Source organism: Falco peregrinus, chromosome 4 (genome assembly GCF_023634155.1).
Source record: "Falco peregrinus isolate bFalPer1 chromosome 4, bFalPer1.pri, whole genome shotgun sequence".
NCBI lineage: Eukaryota > Metazoa > Chordata > Aves > Falconiformes > Falconidae > Falco > Falco peregrinus.
Genome location: NC_073724.1, coordinates 120,290,025 through 120,305,960, shown reverse-complemented (window position 1 = coordinate 120,305,960; position 15,936 = coordinate 120,290,025). Strand labels below are relative to the sequence as shown.

The 15,936-nt window shown below is 46.4% G+C and overlaps 1 pseudogene; it reads right to left on the bottom strand.

The window, feature by feature from the left end:
* Positions 1–1,531: 1,531 nt before the first annotated feature.
* Positions 1,532–8,137, bottom strand: LOC129784361 (olfactory receptor 51H1-like; annotated as a pseudogene).
* Between the last annotated feature and the right edge of the window lie 7,799 nt (positions 8,138–15,936).

The following is a 15,936-nucleotide window of genomic DNA, read 5'->3' as shown; positions in this document are numbered from 1 at the left end:
ATAACCCATGCAGACACATACGTGCATCCTCCTATGTTACAATGAAATTACAAGCCCCAACAAAATACCCTGGAGAGCAGTAATTCTGCTTCTTCCAGAGTCTAAGTTTTGGGTAATTCGGGTGAGAGCTTCAGTCAGACACCCTTGCCCAAAAGCTGCTTGGCAGAGCCTTGCTCATGCATGAGACCCACAGCCCTCCACCTCAGAGCTGCCCTTCTCTACTGAGGAAGAGCTCTGCAGTGTGTTGTGGATGGCAAAAGTTTCTACAAGCACAAAAACCGGCAAGATAAATACACAGGAAAGCAATCCTTTGATAACAAAATAGCCTCTCTGACTGAGTAGCCCCTGCGCTCTTCTGCATTGGGGAGCACCATTGCATGTTTGCCTTGTGCTTAAACTCTCCCCCAGGCATCTGCTGGTGGCCACGCTGTTGGGGCTGTTGGGTTAGAGCACGTTTGGACCAGCTCCTTGCAGGACTCCCACGCCAGTGCAGGCTGAGCTGAGCTCTGCCGCCCCAGAGTCAGTCCTTCCATCACAAACTGGAATCCCAGAGGCATCAGCGCGGCCGAAGCTGGATGCCGTCTCGCCAGCCGAGAGCCTTGGCAGCAGCACCGGGGGAGGTGTGAAGCCAGGAGCCTGCAAACTGGCAGTACTCCCCTTGTCCTGGGGGATGAGGCTGCATTGCCCGCAGGTCAGGCCGGGTACCGCGGGGGCTGGCGGAGCGCGGCTCGTTGCTTCCCTCTGCTGGGTGCTGCGGCGTGGGATGCGGGGATGCTCCCCGTCCCCGCTGTCCCAGGTCCCGGTGGCCTCAGCCCACAGCAGGGGAGCGCCTCATGTCAACGAAGAGGGGGGCATGTCTCCGCTTCGGAGACCACAAATGAGAAAGCAGATCCATGGGGGTCACACAGCTTGCCCCATGCCAGGCTCACCCCATAGGGTCTTTGTCCCATGTCAGCACCTTCATGGAAAGGTTGTTTCTCCTTTTCTTTTTCCTTTTCTCATTTTCCTGAAACGGGGGAGACAGACTAGATGTAAAGTCTCCATGAGAGGGTCCTTCTGAGTGGCTTACTGAAGGCATTTTGCAGAGGAACCCCTATCAAGCCTCTGTCAGAGAAAGGGTGCATGTGCACAGAGACCTGCACACCACCACAACACACACACACCCCTCCCCCCACCCCCCCAATACAGCTGCTGCATTCAAAAGGTGGCTGTGCTTTGATTTTTGAGACTTTTAAAACCCCAAAGCTGAGGAGCTTAATAGCCATGCCTGCTTTTCAGACCTGAGTTTAGGGGGCTTCAAAATCTATTCTTGAAATACTGATTCCCAAGATGACAGGTCACAATTTTCCTGAGAAAGAAAGGAGAGAGAGAGGGGAGAGAGAGAGGAAGAGAAGAAGAAAGAAAGAAAGAAAGAAAGAAAGAAAGAAAGAAAGAAAGAAAGGAAAGAAAGAAAGAAAGAAAGAAAGAAAGACGAAGAAAGAAAGAAGAAAGAAAGAAGAAAGAAAGAAAGAAAGAAAGAAAGAAAGAAAGAAAGAAAGAAAGAAAGGAAGGAAGGAAGGAAGGAAGGAAGGAAGGAAGGAAGGAAGGAAGGAAGGAAGGAAGGAAGGAAGGAAAGGAAGGAAGGAAGGGAAGGAAGGAAGGAAGGAAGGAAGGAAGGAAGGAAGGAAGAAGGAAAGAAAGAAAGAAAGAAAGAAAGAAAGAAAGAAAGAAAGAAAGAAAGAAAGAAAGAAAGAAAGAAAGAAGGAAAGAAAGAAAGGAAGAAAGGAAGAAAGGAAGGAAGGAAGAAAGGAAGAAAGGAAGAAAGGAAGGAAGGAAGAAAGGAAGAAAGAAGTCTGTCTGGTTTTATTTCAGCAACTAACTCTAGATTTAGTGCTTAATTTAAGGTACCCAGGTTTGACTTTCTCCATACTTTTATTAGTTTCCCCCACAACCTCATTCTGTTCACCCCACTTGTTGACCATTCCCACTCTTGGTTAATATTGGATTTTCTTTTTATGCCCCCAAAGAGAGTCCTCACAGGGTACAAACCAATGCTGAGTATTCACACTAGGAACGGCAATGAAAGCCTGCTGCAGAGAGCACACACATTTACCGTATTAATCACCCTGGTGCTTGAAGCAGCAGTGTTTGACCACCCACAGAGGCAGGCAGAGCAAGGCTAGAGGCAGTGATAGCAGCAGATCCTGTGTCATCTGTAGGGCTGGCTGGAGGAGGTCAGCATCACTCATCTGTATGTCTTTAGCCACCCCACCTCATCTCAATTCCCCTGTAAAGGAGGTGACACAGCACACCAATGGCCTTATGTGCTCCATCCCATGCCATAATTTCAATGGAAGGTCTCACCTGGCAGCTCACATTAAAGGTGTTCCACTCAAAACCCCATGAATTTTGTATTTTCATCATGTTTCTCCAAGAAGCACAGACCAGATGCTGCTCCCAGCTACACATGAGCCCCATGGGGCCTCAGGGGTAGGGTATAAATATCACCACTTCCCTGCCCATCTCTGCAAGCATCCCTTCAGGTTCAGAGGCAGATATCCTCAATCCTGGCTGTCACGGGAGCTGGTGAGTTGTTTGCACTAGCTGTCATTTGGTGGGTTTTTGTGGCTGAGGTGCCTGATTTGAACTAGAAGGTAAAATTCTGCAGCTGGGAGAAACTCCCCCAGGCCACTCCAAGCTGCATCTTTAGGCTCTGAGATGAGAAACACCATTTTCCAGGCAGGGTTTGTGGTGTAAATGCTGCTACTTTGGCTCCAGGACTTTTCTCTGACCAGAAGGGTATGCCACTTGCAGCACCTACCTGCAGGACAGTTTCTCAGGCTCCACCTCAATTAATATTTCATGCAGGAGATAACAGCCTGGCTCTAAAAAGCTGACAGCCTGCCTGACGCCCTCATGCTGCCTGTCATGTATAATTCCCAAGAAAAGGGCCAGGATGTGCCTTCAAAGGAGAAAAAGACTATCAGCAAAATCTTCTGCTGTCATCACCAGGTTATTGCTAGTCAAAGCAGCTGGAGACCTAGCCCTGACCACCCATCATCTGTGAAAGGTTCATGACTCTTCTTCATGTTTTGACTAGCTTGACTGATGCTGCCCTCATAGGTAGCTTTGTTATTTTCCCAGAAATACTGCAAATCACTTTCTTGGTAGGGCTGAGCACCCTGTAGAGGAAGAGGAAACACAGACAGAAGTTCCAAGGCAGCACCAAGGAGAAAAGCTGCAGCAGTCCCTGGCATGTACAGAGAGGACTCTGCATGCACAAACCCAGTGCACATTGGGTCACTGCAGGATATGGGCTTGTTCAGTGCACATCTGGCAGCAGATGTGGCCAGCTGAGACCAGAACACGAAGATGTGACACAGTGTAGGGCAGACTACACTCAGGCAGCACTGCTGGATTGTATTTCACCCAGCTGCAGTGCAAATGTCCCTCCACCCCATCATGCAGCAGGACAATCCTTGTGCTCTGACATGAGCAAACACTGAGGATTCTGAGCTCCCCTGGGTACACCTGACGTGCGGAATTAGACTCTATAACTCGAAAGTTATAAAGTAGGTATGTTTATTGCGCGCAGATGCACGGGGGATCGCTCCTCCACAAGCCTGCATGCCCGAAGTGACGAACCATCTCACATTTATACAATAAAACAAATGAGTATTCAATTAACACCTATACATATTCGTTACCTAAACCCGCTTACTCTCTCTTCGTATGTTAATTAGCTTATCAGTCCTTTGCCTGCAATGTGGTGTTCTTGCAGGTTTGTAGGTGATTCATGTTCTTGTGACCATCCCATCTTCTCCAGCAAGGAGACTTAGCACTCCCTCCCTCTAGATAGCATTGGAATATCTCTTATCCTTTTCTCATTCTTTTTTAAATAGCCCCTTTGTTAGAGGAAGAGGGGCAGGCGTCTCCTCAAAACTGTAGTTGTCTCCTCAAAGCTGTGTGCCTATGTGACCAGACACCGCACCCATGACTAGTCACCATACCCACATTCCTGGGCAGATATATACAATCACAATCCATGTCCATTGTCCCCATTTCACACTATTTCTCCATATCACACCCTGTGCCAGGATTGCACAGTTTTCCTACCACCAGCCATGCTCCGCCTTAGACAATTGCTTCTGACTTTGCTTTAAAATTCAGTGGCTGTCGTGCCTCCCTGGCACACGGTCATTCCCTGAGATCATGTACTCTGTGGGGTGTTGATCTTCCACTCTGCTTTGCTCTGCACAGCTTCATGGATCACCCTTTCATATTGGTGCAATGCAGTCATCAGCAAACAGCCTTGTCGCCCTGGATGCTGTGCAAGCCTTCCTTGCTTTGCAGGAACGGTAGCCTGCTGTCATGCAACATGTGGTGAGAATGAGCGAGGAAAGAGGTAAGGCAGGTACTGACAGAAACAGCATATTGCATAAAATCAGTGTTAGTCCCAGCTTGTCACCTGCCTCATATGCTTTTGGGTTCTACAGAAAGAAAGCACAACAAATAACAGCAACTGGAGCTGGAGGGGGCTGGATTCCTGGGTCCTTTGCCAAGCTTTTGCACCAGATTGCGAACTTTGGTAAATTCCTTTGCTGGATTTCAATATATGAGTCTACAAAATACATTTTTAATTAAATTTATTACTTAATTGGGAGTCAGTATCTCAAGCACACTTCCCCGATGTGTATGGGAGTGATGTTGTAAAACACTTTGGGGTTCCAGAGAAATAAAGTGCTTTAGGGAAACTCGGGGTTTTTTTCTGTTATGAACTGTGCTCCCTACCTCTTCCCCTATTTTCACTCGCAGGGAAGGGAGCCCAGACAAACTGAGATATCATCCCACTATTGTGGCTCTCAATCAAACCAGCTTGCAGCCTGCCTCGTTCCTTCTGCTGGGCATGCATCTGCACTCCCAGCTCTCCATCCCTTTCTGCCTGATGGAGTGCTGGGTGGGTGGAAAGGAGAAGGTGGAGCAGTGGGTCACAGGGCCAGGAGAAGCAGCTGCAGCAGAGTGTATTGGGAGGGGAAAGTGGGAAGCCAGTGCTCGCGACCAGCAGGTATCCCTGGGTAGCCTAGATTTCCCAAAGACATTTTGAAGCTCTGCTGGGATGGGGAAGGGAAGGGGACAGACCCCACTTTAGTCTGGAAGTCTCTCCCAGATATGGACTAGAAAATCCTTCATTTCACCATCCCCATCAGAAGCAGATGCAAGAAACTCCCCAGTTGCCATCAGCATGGTAATGAGAAATCTCACAATCCTAAAACAGCAGGATTGGTCATGTAAGTCAGGGCCATGTGATGAGTAGCAGAGAACTCAGGGTGATAAAACAACTCTCTGAAATTCATAGATCTTTGAAATTCAGGACAGAGAACTCCATGTATTAATCCACTTCTGCCTTCAATGTCTAACCTGAAGTGAATGAAAGTGCCCATGAGCAACCAGAGCCCAAGGAATTCCTCTTTGCCTTGAAGGCACGTGATTAGTAGACTGCTAATGCTTTCCAAGGATGGGTCTTGACCATGTATGTCTTGTCCTTACCTTACTATCTCTGTCCCACAAAGCTGTGCATCAGCTTATTCTTTCAGGGTCTTGAGGAAAAAAAATGTGAAGTATGGTTCAGCCTTCCCACGGCACATGCCAGCAGATGGCAGACGCCTTTGCTCAGAAAGGCGCCCGGAGGCTCACACCATCACATAATGGGTATAAAATGCTGGTGGAATGGGGACATCTGAGTGCCAGACAGTGAAATGAACTTCTCCCTTCTCCAAATCCTGTTTGTTTGTTTGTTTACCACAGAAATACAAATACAGGGTAAATTCATTCATTAATCATGCATGCATTGCATTGCTAAGTAAAGAAGACCCCCAGTTCTTAATTTGCCAAAATACCAAAATTTTGTAGGTATTTGACATGGTTTGGCATGCCCTAGAAACATCAGCCTCATGATGCAGATATATACCTTTACTTTTGTGCATGAAACCCCAGGCAGGCCTATGGCAAACCCATCCTCATGGTGGGTCTCACAGCTTATCCAGTCTGTTTGAGATGATTCATCCAGCAGGAATCCCACCTCAGGGATCTCCCTTGTCAGCTCCTCTGCAGACCAACAGACCTGGTTCTTAAAACTGCCTCTTTCGTGATTCTCTTCCGCTGGTTAATCTTTAACTCTCCTTTGTACCCCCTGAGAATAACTGTTCTTACCGATAATCCCCTTTCCAATCCTTACGATGGCTGTGTTCCCTAATTAACTGATACGAATAGCTGATATTGCTAGCATAATATTGGTGAATACATCCAGTACTCTGCTGCAACATTTTAAACTTTATTGAAGCATTTATTCCTTCCTTTTTTATTCAACCAAAGAAAGCAGAGAGAACATCATTCTCCGTTAGACATTATTGTAAGAGGAAAATCAATAGGCAAATTTATGCTTGGTTGAAATATTTATGCAGTTACATCACTCAGAATTATTGCTTTAACCTATTAAATTGTTCTTATCTCAACCTTGAGTTTTACATTCCGTTCCGATCCTCCTTCCCATCCCTCTGGGTCGGGGGGGAGAGAGCAAGCGGCTGCGTGGTACTGGGTTGCTGGCTGGGGTTAAACCACAACAATGCATTTCTTCTAATTAATAACATTTTGTGTATGCAATGCAAGAAGCTGCATCTGACCATAAAAATGGCACATCTTTCAACTGGAATTTTGTTGCCCAGGTCTTAGCAGTTATTCAAGGTGGCACCAGGTGATGAGTTTGCCCCTTAAACTTTGAACATCATCCTCATTGCCTTTCTGAGCTGTGTGACTCCACTGCTGCCTGCAAGGCCTTACCCACCCACCCGTGCAATCACGGTCAGACCCCTCAGCTTCAATGCAGCTCACACCTTGACTATGGAGTCACACCTGGCTTCTTGCAGCTTGCTGGTGGTCCGGGTACAGATCCATTTGGTTTTCACACTGTACACAATCAGGTCATCATGGTGGGACCAGCAAGCAGATGTTGGCCATGAGGATGTGAACAGTGGGAGAAGAGTTTTTCCCCAAACTGGTGAATCACAGACAGACTGATTAGTGCGATGTTGAAGATTAGGACAGCATGGATGTGAAAGATACAAGTGTTCAAGGTCCTGGACCGCTCCTTCTTGGATGCAATACTCAAGACAATCTTAAGGATCATGATTGTACAACAGAACATGTAACAGTGAGTCTAAAGCCATTGAGGAAAGAGCAAACACTTAAGCCATAAATGCTGCTATCTCATATATGTCACACAAATGTGACTGAGCCACACTGATGATATCCTGGTATAGACAAGAAAGAGTGCAAGAGGCCACTGACCCAGCAATATTGCAGCATCTTTGGGAGAAAGGAGACCGGGAACACCAGAAGTACCACCTGAATAGTCAACCCCACACCAGTCTTGATGCCATGGAGATTGTCAGAAGGGATGTATGCCTCAGGGGCTGTAGGTCACAACAGACATGTCAAAAGCCACAGCCACAAGCGCAACAGATTTGATGGTGGAGAAGGTGTGGATGAAATACATGTAGTTGAGGTATGCATCAAAGTGGACAACTTGGTAATAAAAACCCACATAGCCCAGGCTCCAGCACCCGCAGCCTGTCACTGCCTGTTGTTCTGGGAGACCCAGACTGGAGTTGCCCAGACATGGTCTCACCTGTGCTGAACTGTTGGGGAACCACTGCCCTGCACAGCCTGCATGCCCCCAGCACCCCCCAAAGGTCCTCTGGTGATGTTGGGGTAACTTGTACTCACTAGGACCTCAGGTCTTTTTCTACAGATGTTCTGTCTGGCCAGACAGACCTCATCTAGAATAAAAGCACCAATTAAAATGAAATTAAAAAAAAACACCTGTGGGACAGATCTATTTAGACCCAAGGCCACCTGTGGCAGCAGCACACGATGTCCTTTACTTGTGCTAATTACCATTTATAATAACAACTGACTATTACAACTCAGCTGAATACTTGAACTCTGTGGGATTTAATTTCTACATTTCACAGTCCTTGAATCATTCTGATTTACCTAAGATTATCAGCCCACAACCATTTCTGTTTACAACCCTTCTAGCTCAGCCATCAATGAGCTTTGATGCCCACTTACAGCTTTGGGAGCTGGGATCAGCATACATCATAGCTAGCAATCTTCTCATGGAAATACCTCCCCCTCTCCAGCTGGAGTCCCTCTGTCACACATAGTAAAGCAATTCTTTTTCCTGGAATTTCCCATGGAACAACAACCAAAAAAAGTCTCCTTCCAGGCTTGATTGTCAATCAACTTTGAAAGCCTTTTTGTCTGAAGCGTGATAGCCATCCTTACCAGAGAGACAGACACACAATTAACCATTCATAAAACACCTAGCATTTCCAGTACCACTCACAAAGTTAATACAGATGCTGTGTTTCTCACTTTATACCTGACAGAGTTGAAATCTAAATACTTAAGAGTTCAGTTTCTCTTAAAATCCACCAGAAGGTAAAAATGGAAAAGCTCAGGAACTGAGTCAGTGATCAGATCTCATCTCTTGTAGAGCAATCGCACGTGTCTCACAGGGAAAGCTGCTCTGGGTGCATCCCAGAGCGATGTCCCTCCTCTCAGCATCACAACACCCATGACTGCTGTGCAGTTTATAAACACCACTGTCACCTCTCCGCTGTTTCCTGCTATCCATCCCCAGTTTTCCCATCCTGAATGCAAATTATATTGGTGGGGGGTTTTTGCAGACCATTCCTTCAATTTTTCAGAATTACCCTGGGCATTAATCTTTCTTTTTTTCTGCACTTCCAGAGAAGCTGTATTTCCTTTACTTTGCTACCCAGGCTAATACAAGTTCCAGGATGCTCATTCAGATTCTCCCTTCATCTTTCTTTGCAGTAGCACAAATGGGATTTGGAACTTCCCCATAATGGTTCAAGCTCAGCAATATTCTCTGGGTCATTTATGAAAATAAGAATGCTAATTCATCTCAGAAATTAAGAGACATATTCTTTTCCTCTATGTACAAACTGTGCTATTCTTCCACACAAGAGAAATTATCTGATTGACATGATTTGTATTTGACAATATTGTAAAAGTTTCTGCTGGTCTCCTTATTTGCCAAAACCCATGATTTGATTGTTCATTTATGTATACATTTTCTAGTGATTGTGACTAAATTTTACCCTAGAGTCTGAATACAAGAGCACAAACATCTCAGGGAGTCCCTAACAGGTGAACTGCTGGCAGCTGGGAGGGTTTTTGGGAAGCATCATGGAGCTTGGTGGTATAAGGACCTGCACCCTGTCCCCAGGGCAAGCGGTGCAGCCCAGACAACTTGAGGCAGTTAAATTGTGCATGGTTCAAAGACAGTGACCCCCACCAGCCCCTCTGGCCAGGACAGACCCTGCAGTTGGCTTGTGCAGACTTTGCCTGTGCTCGGCACCTTCCTATACTTTCCTTGTGCTGATACTGGAGCGTTCAGACCTCCTTTTCTCCCAATTTTAAAGATATTTTTTTTCCTCCACCTTTTTGCAAGCTCCTGCTCTTTCCTCCTTCTACCACCATGGTATCTGAACAGCAGTGATGATGTAAAATTGCTTGCTTTAGTAATACTTGAGGCTGAGATGAGATCAGTCACCAACCTCACTATATTACCGTGAAATAGAAATGGGACCATCACCTTTAACAGAGTTTCTCTAGATTCACACTGATTTTGCTGAAGAATATCAGGGTCTAAATCTGAATAAGGAAGGACAGGCTATGTATGCCACTTCAGGTCCCACCATACTCAAATGGCAGAGTGTGCTCCAAACTCTTAGAGTAATTGGAAAAAGTTTCAAGAGCAAGATACTAGTTTTCTTTTGTTAACTAAGAGCAAAGTGAAGAACCTGAAAGATAAAACCCATCAATAGAGTGATTTTTAAGCAAACACCAGACAGATGCCTGGATAAATGTTTTCTTACACGAGTAATGCTGTAGCCAGCACAGCAGAAACAAAGCTTTCTGCTTGTCATGATATTTGCATAGCACTTAAAATCCCTGAAATGCATTTCATATGAGAGTTGTATGGACTCCTGAGGGAGGATTTACCGTGGAGCCCAGTGATCCCTGTAAAGATGTTCTCAGCTGGGAGTCTCACCTGGTGTTTATGGCTTTAAACTGTAGATCATCTTTAACATTGCACAAGCAGTGAAACCCTCTGTGGGTTTATTCAGTCTAGAACAGTCTTTGCCTGTTTCAACTTTGGTACTTAATTTCTTTCCAACCTCACTGATTGCAAAAGACAGAAATGGATGAATCCACTGCACAGCAGACTGTCAGTCTGACTGACAGTCTGCTCCAGACGACAGAGGGTGTGGCAAGGCAAGCCAGGTGCTCACCTTGTTTAAACAGAAGAACAATCTTATACGAATTATAAGGTGCTGTCCCTGTTCTTCAAAAGAAGAGCATTGTTATACACTTACACATCTTCCTGAGGCAAACTTCCCACATTAAGAGCAGCAATGACACTGATAAATCCAAGGAGCGCAGATTTCAGATCTTCCAAGCATATACATACATGGAAATACATCATAGCAGACCACCAGCTACAATTCTATTCTCTATGGTATTTACAGATACAGCCCTTCTGCTGGACCTTCAATCACCACCACAGGGGCCAGGTTCCACCTTCAGAGCCATGGATATAAACTATCTGGCCACTATATTTGTGGCTCACAGCAAGCAAACTGCTCCTGCCTGCACCTCAGGAGGTTGCTTTGCTGCATGCACAAGCTCTCCTCACCATGCCACCTCCATCCCCTGGGGTGGATACCCACCAGCCCCCTCCTTGTGCCTTTTGGGGACACCAGCAATGCATGGCAGGTGGCAGATGCTGTGGTCTCTGAACATTCACTTCCTGAGTTAAGATCAAAGCAATCTTTAAGTCTAAGTACAGGTTGAGAAGAAAAATGCTGCGATGAGAAGCTGGGTCTGTTGCTCCCTTCCTGCCCCACGGCGGGCTGTCAGCACCCCACGGGCTGTACACTTCACCTCAGAGAGGCCCCCAAGCTGGTCCCACAACGGTCCCACCCTCCCAAGGTGCAGCAGGCAGCTGAACCCCATCACGACATACAGTGTTAACAGCCAAAGTGACCAAGATGGGACAGAGTACATCTTAAGTTGCCTAAATGGGAGAGGGACAGACACAGAGCCACAAGCTATGCCTGGGAAGGACCCAGAGATTGCAGATCCACCTGCCAGGCTTTGTCCACTTGCTGCAGCATCTGCATGGGGATTTGCACAGCTGTCCTGTGGGCCAACAAGGTGTCTGGTATGGGAGATTGAGGGCGTTGATCACACAGCTCCATTGCTGGAGGACCCTCCCCACAGTTTGGTGGCACTGAAAGGACACAGAGGATCAAAGCTGCTGCACTCATCATGCTTCTCAACCTCCTGCTTTGCCAGTCTGACACTCACCTCTGCCATGTCGTGCTGACAGTTCGCGTGGGGAGCAGCACCAGTGTGACCACAGCATCCCCTGCATCGGTGTCTCTGTCTTCTAGCAGCCTGCACTGGGAGGAGGAAAGGTGGAGAACCCGGTGCTGCACACATCCCCAGGGAGGTGGATGGGTCCCTTCCAGCTTGAGATATTCTATGATTCTATGAGTCTTGCACCACAGGACACATCCCCAGGCTATGCTCATCCCTGCCATCCTTTGCTGACACTCAGGGGCAGTGAGGCAGGTGGACATGCTCCTTTTTGTGCATGTTAGGGTGTGGAGAGAATGTGAGGCAGAACCAGTCCAGGGAAGAAGGAATTTTTCTGCCATTGCATTTCAGCAGGCAATTGCCTTGTGCTCAAAGCAAATGGAAAACCTCCATCTCCGGTGACTGACAGGCAGGGACATCCACTGCAGTGATTCTGTGCACGGCACCATGGCCATGCCGGTGTCTGCAAACTCAGCGTGTTCAGAGCAGAGAAGGAGCCTGGCCACACATGAGTTACAGCCACCAAAGGGGCTGCACAGTCACATCCCAGTGCCGGTGCAGCTCACTTGGACACCATGTTGAGCCAGGCTCTCAGGGTGGGTGGTTGCTGATTTAGGTAGCTGCTGCACTGGGTTTTTCCTACAGCTCCTGCCTTGGGAATTGTTATTAAAGACACAGAATCCCCCCTGCACTGTCAACACATATCTGTCCCCAAGACCATGATCCTAGTGTTGGTCTCTGCCAACAGCCCCTCACACCACCAAGGATGAATAGCAAAAGCTTTCCTAGGTTGGGGCTGGGACCACTGGGACACAGTGTGGGACCATGGCAGGGCTCCTTGGCCCGCTCCTGGGATGTGGTTGAGGATCACAGAACAGCTGTGTCCTCTGGAGCCTCTCACACGTGTGCACCAAGCTCTGGAGGATGGAGAGCCCAGTACTGCCCAGAGCTCCCTGGCAGCAGTGGGGGACACACATCTGCCCCACAGCCCCAACAGCAGCTAAAGATGGGAAAACATAGGAAACCCCACCTTATCTCAGAGCTGGATTTCAAGGCAACCACCATAAAAATGCAGACTCCTGATTCTATGGATGCTAAAAACAGGCATGAAACAGGAAAGTGAGATATGTGCCATAAATCTCAGAGCTGTTCTTCTTAGGCTATATTTAACTGTGAAGATTGCTACCTTTCAGACTGGAAGAACAGCTTGTGAGTTTGGTAGATTTTTATAGTTTTTCTGACTGTAAGTTCATCTAATAAAAGACAGTACCTCTCACCACAAATTATATTTGTCTGTCGTATTTGCAGCTACATGCTTACAGAAGCTATGTATTTATAATGATGCTTTTATAGCTACAACAAACACTGCCTCTGCTAGCCCTACCCTTGGAGTTTCTGCAGCCACCCTGCTCATAGCTTCCCAAAGGCCCCAGAGTCTTTCTCGGGGACTTCTGTCCCACAGTTTGCTTTGCACTTGCTGGTGCAAAACGCTTTGGTTGACATGAGGGATAAAGCATGTTGACTGATGCTCAGGAAGGGGTCAGATGTGTTTCACATTCATTTCAGTTAAGGACCATTAGGGAGGGGCAGAATATGTGTTTTTTATTCCCCAGATTCCTCCTGGCTTGGGGTGTGTGGCCTTCTTGTGAAACAGGATTGGAGACCTGAGCAAGAGTGGAAACAGACTGGGAGGAGATGAGGTTTAAAATCTTGGTTTCAGTTCTGCCCTAAGATGCATTTTGCTTTAAAATTTTGTGCTGAAAAATACTATTAATCAGTATAGAGGCTTTGTTTGGGGCATGTGTTTTCTAAAATGGCTAAAAATGTCTAACATAATGATTTAGAAGTATTAAAAAAAGTATTGGTGGAAAAAGACAGTATGGCTGAAGGATAAGACCTGGGGATTGCAGTCAGGGCATATGTGGGCATGTGTGATTGTGAGAGCATTTTCAGCAGACAGTGATGCTTTGTCCCTCATGATTTTATCTGGGAGAATAATTTTTCAATAAAGCTTAATGAAAAATCCATTTATTATTCAAAACATACTGCTGTTTCAGTGTGGTTTTAATAAGTGAACAAAGTATAGCAATCAGGTATTTCTCCTCAAATGTGAGCTAGGGCACAAGGTACCACATAGCAGTGATGCACTGACCTTCTCCTCCATGCTCTTGGCTCCACCAAGGATGATAGTTTCTGTCTCTGCTCTGTACCAAAGAACACAGACTGGGACAACAGGGACCCTCTGAGTCTTGGCAGGGTGTCAAAGACAGATGAGAGGTTCTTTGTCCTGGTGGGGTTACAGCTATTTCAAGGAAAGAAGAAATATAAATCTGTGTGTGGGCATCAGTGACCTCCCCATTGAGTTCCCACCAGCTGGGCAAAGGAGTGATGAAGCATGATCATTGATTCAGGGATTGCACAAGAAAATCAAGACCACCTTAAATCTGAAATTTTCTCCAGGATGAGATGCAAGATGCAGGGGTGATACAGAAAGTGCTTTACACAGCCCTGAACCACCATCATCGTGGGACAGGCAGAATGGAGCAAGCCACCCTCAGGAGCACTGTCCAACATACAGATTTCCCTTGTGCTTTGAGCCTTTGTGTGCTAAACAGAGCAGGTCTGGTGTCCATTTGCATGTAAGAAGACCTTTTTATGTTGCCTGCTGGCAAATCTGAAATGGCTTTAGGATTTACCTTTCAAGGCAAAACAAGGTGTGGTTTTTAACCGTGACTACAACTCACTGATGGAATAAGTGACCACAGGTGGTGGTGAACACTGCCTGTGAAAATGTTTCACCCAGAGCCTTCCTAAAAGGTCTCCATGACACAAAATAGTTTGTGTGGAGCACAGCGTCTTTGGGGGAAACATTAGAGCTGAGGTAACAGATGACATCAGACCCATCATCTCAGCTGTCTTTAAAAGCTGTGTCCTGCAGGTCAGAAAGAAAAAGCATATCTAATACAGAAGAAAAAAAAAAAAAAACAGGAAGAGGGGAGGTTGCTGAAAAAAACTTGCCCTGGGAACCCTCCCAGCCCCTCCATTCACAGAGCTTTTCTGAACTTGGAGAAACCATTCTTTTGAAGCTCAAAGTGGATGAATTATTGATAGGGAAAGTTTCCTGACTGCATTGACTGAATTCTAGAGACATTGATAGTGTTCTGCAGCAGCTATGAAACACATATGATAAATACAGTTGTCTCTTTTACTCAGTAATTCACTATTTCTACAAGCCTTTTCTTGTGGTTTAACCCTGGTGGGCAGCTCAGCCCCACAGAGCCACCCTGGTGGGATGGGGAGAGAAATGAAAAGGTAAATGTGTCCCCTCCCCACTGCTTGTGCACCCCAAGACTACTGTCGCATGTTGGTCTGAGACCGAAGCATGGTTCAGTTTGTATTCTTGGGAACAGGAGTAAGACTCAAAATGGAGTCAAGAGCCAAGGAACTTTATTTGCCCAACAATAAAACTGTGAATGCAAAGGGAGAGAGAGCGAGAGATAAAGAGAGAAAGGAAGGAAAGAAAGAAGGGAAAAAACAAAGGAAAGAGTTCACAGCAATAGCTACCACCCCGGAGCTGCAGTGTCCCAACAGTCCGATTCGTTTCCAAGTCTGGCAGGTGAACATTCTGTTCCAATGTTAGTTGGTTCCGTTTTTTATAGAGTTGCTACAAGCTGTTCTGCTTAACCACACCTTCCACCCAGCAATGGTGTACATGTCCAACATCATCAGGTGGTCCTCAGGAACCTCCAGGCACCTTGATCCCCCTGATCCCAGGTCTGGGCGCATGCACAGGAGTTTGGTTAAGTTTTGCAGGATCAGCCTCCCCCATTGCTCCATGGCATCAGTTGGTTTCCTCCTTTGACAATGTATAGATAAATCTCTGTGGTGGCAGTGGTGTTATCTTCCTGCCTTAACAATGTATAGATAGATCATTCACTGTGGTGATGGCAAGAGTTTCCTGCCATAGCAATGTTGAGACAACACATCAGCTGTGGCAATGGTGGATCTCACTGGCGCAGTCTCTTACAACTACTTGCTGGTGTGGCGGCGTCGGAAGCAAAAAAGGCCATGAGGCTGTGCAAGCACTGCTCAGCAATAGTGAAAACATCCCTGTGTTATCAACATTTTTTTCCTCATAAGTCCAAAACATAGCTCCATACATGCTACTATGAGGAAAGTTAGTTCTATCCCAGCCAAAACCACTACGCCTTTCCTTCTTATTTCTATGTAAAAAAAAAAAGATCATAGGTAGACGTTGTTTTGACATGCAGTACAATTTCCAGAAATACCTTATCAATGGGATAAGTGCTTGGGTCCTTGCTGTAAAACAAGCAGTAACACAAAATGCCATATCACATTGCTGTCCTTCAAACAACCACCCTCCTCCTGCCCCGTTCTTTGCCTGTCTTTCCCTCCTGGACCACCGCAGTCTTCCACTGAAATGCCTCAATGACCATCTCAATGTTCTCCACAATACTCTCA